Raw genomic sequence first — 3,189 nt, forward strand, 5'->3', positions numbered from 1 at the left:
ACTTTAGAAAATAAGTTAAATTCATGTCTCTAAAGCTTCAGGTCATACGTCCCTTGTGGAAAATGTCAACTAAACCATCAAAGCCAAAGAGGACACTGTCGAAGTAGCTGCCACGTTGGGTCGAAAGCAAGAAGATCTCAAGCTTAAGTTTAGGTCTTTATATTGATTTATTGAAGCTTGAACTCTAAACTTCTTTTGTATGCACTTTCCATCTTTTGCTTAATGGCAATGATATAACTTTTAATATTTACCATTTATATGCCCTACATGCCGAGTAATGGTTATATATTTTAATTAATAAGCATTGCCATCAAATATTTTTTCGGCCCTAAAAGGTCCATCCTATAGAAAAGACCATTTTCCTTTTACTTGTTCAGTCGGAAGGACTAATTTTAACACCCAATCACCAACCATAAATATTTTTTTTTGCTCTCTTATTGTATAACTTGGCAATACTATCTTTTTGTCTCACTATTCGGTCGAGAGCCATCAATCGAGATTGGTCTAATTGGTCTAGTTTATTAATCATACTTATCCAATATTTTTCGACGTGAAAATCATTTTTCTTTGCCACTTTAACTGATTGAAAATTAATTTCAAGTGGCAACTCTACTTTATGGCCATATACCAATTCATACGGAGTCGAACCTATAGACTCTCGAGGAAAACATCTATATGCCTATAATACTTGACTCAGAGATTATGCCAATTCCTAGGCTGCTTTCCTATACGTTTCTTAATTAAACTGATTAAAGTTTTATTAACAGTTTTGATTTGGCCATTTGCTTGGGCATAATATAAGGTCGAATTATAAGTTTAATTCCTTTTGACTCAGTGTATCCTTTGACTTGTCGACCTTTAAACATAGTTCCCTGGTCTATAGTTATAGTTTGCGAAATACCAAATCTATAAATGATTGACTCCTCAATAAAGTCAATCACCTTGGCTTGAGTAACTTTTTTCATGGGCACAGTTCCCACCCATTTCATAAAATAATCGACCGCTACTGAGATAAACTTATGCCCCTTAGTCGAGAGAGGATGGATCATCCCTATTAAATCGAGAGTTCATCCTCTAAATGGCTAATTCTTAATTATAGCATGTAAATTAGAGGCAGGAAATCTTTGAATTAGTGCATGCTTTAGCACTGGTCGCAGTGTCGAGAAAAATTGATACAGTCCTTCATCATTGAAGGTTAGTATAGTTCTTGTCAACGTAGGATCTAATGCATTTTTTGACCCGTTTATGAGCTCTACAAATACCTGCATGCACCTCTCCCATAGCTAAATATGCATCTTGCATACTTAAGCATTGGAGTAAAGAACCATCGACACTTTTCTTGAATAGGTCTCCTCCAACCAATACAAAGTTCAACGCTAAATATTTAATTTTTTGATCTGTTCTTTGATTGGGGTTTTTAAGGAAGTTGATGATCTTATATCTCCAATCATTTAGAACGAGAGTGTTCACGCAGCAAACCCTTCTTACGTTTAAATGAGTTAAATTAGTTTCGATTTTCTAAACTCCTTTATTAATTTGGGATATATTTTATAGCCAGAAGCCATTTGAGCTAACCCATTGGCGTCTTGATTCGAGCCTCCAAATATGTGTTTGATATAAATGGAGTCGAACTTAGCCATTAATTGTATAGCCAAAACAAAATACTTGGCTAAACTCTGGCCAATGACATACTAGTTTCTTGCCAACTGTTGAATCACTAATTATGAGTCTCCAAATATTTTGACTGTCTTTGCTCCTTTCTCAATTAAAAGTTCTAGGCCCATGATCAAAGCCTCATATTCTGCTTATTTATTTGACAAAACTGACTCCAGTCGAAACATAAATTTGATTGGAATATCGTCAGGGGAGATCAAGACTATTCCAACTACTACCCCATTTTGGTGTTTCGACACCTCAAAAAACAAAACTTCCAAAGTTTGATCTCTAAATACCCAATTTTGAGTTGCTCATGAACCTCGACATAGGGATGATCTGCTAAGATATCAGCGATCACTTGCTCTTTGACAGCGCTGACTGGGACATAAACCAAACAGTATTCGATTAATCCTAACATCCACTTATCAATTCTTCCCCTTTGTATTGGACACCTATTTAATAATATTAAATTTTGACACAACATAAATATTCTTTCTAATTAAATAACTTTTCAGTTTAGTACAAGAAAAATAAAGGGCTAAACAAAATTTCTTGACTGCACTATATCTAATTTCTACATCAGTTAACATTTGACTTAGACAGTAAACTACTTTTTTGTTTCCATCTTCATCTTCTTGGGCCAGCATACTCCCTAAAGTAGTATCTGATGCAGTAATGTATAATTTCGGTGGTCAACCTTATTTGAGTGGTATCAAGATTGGTGGTGAAGTTAAATATTACTTTATTTGATAAAAAACTTTTGGTGCTCCTCTTTCCATTTGAATTTATTTTCCTACTTCAATTTCAATAAAAGGGTAAATACTTTTGTTTTTCCAGATAAATTTGAAATGAAACGTTGGAGAAAATTTACTTTACCTAAGAAAGATTATAGGGTTTTTCTTATGTCCAGGAGGAGATGAGTCGAAAATGGCTTGGAATTTATTGGTGTTGACAGTTACTCCTTTTTTTGTATAATGAATCCTAGAAAATTTCCTACAGTCGATGATATCTCATTCGTTGAAATGCCGACTCTAAATTACACAAATGAACCTGTTTCGACTCTGACTTAACTACCATATCGTCATTGTAAATTTCCATAAACTTACCAATAAAATCATGGAAGATCGAATTCATAGCTCTCTTTTAAGTAGCTCTAACACTTTTCAACCCAAATGGCATAACTAACCATTTGTCAGTGGCAATGGCTTCAGGGCGTCGAAAGATTATTTTCAACACATCTTCCTGGGATATGAATATCCATCCATGAAGTTCAGAAGTTCGCTTCCTGCAGTAGAGTTGATCAATATTTCTACAATTGGCATGTGATATTCATCCGTTGGTGTAGCTTTATTCAAATCTCTAAAATTAATACATACTCTTAATTTTCCATTTTTCTTAATAACAAGAAAAATATTAACAATCCATTCGACATATCTAGTTGTGCGGATAAAACCAACCTTTAATAATCGTTTGACTTCCTCCTTGATCTTCATCATAATTTCTGGAGCAAAACGTCTAAGATCTTTCTTGATA

The sequence above is a fragment of the Arachis stenosperma genome, chromosome 9 (genome assembly GCF_014773155.1).
Source record: "Arachis stenosperma cultivar V10309 chromosome 9, arast.V10309.gnm1.PFL2, whole genome shotgun sequence".
In the NCBI taxonomy this organism is placed as follows: domain Eukaryota; kingdom Viridiplantae; phylum Streptophyta; class Magnoliopsida; order Fabales; family Fabaceae; genus Arachis; species Arachis stenosperma.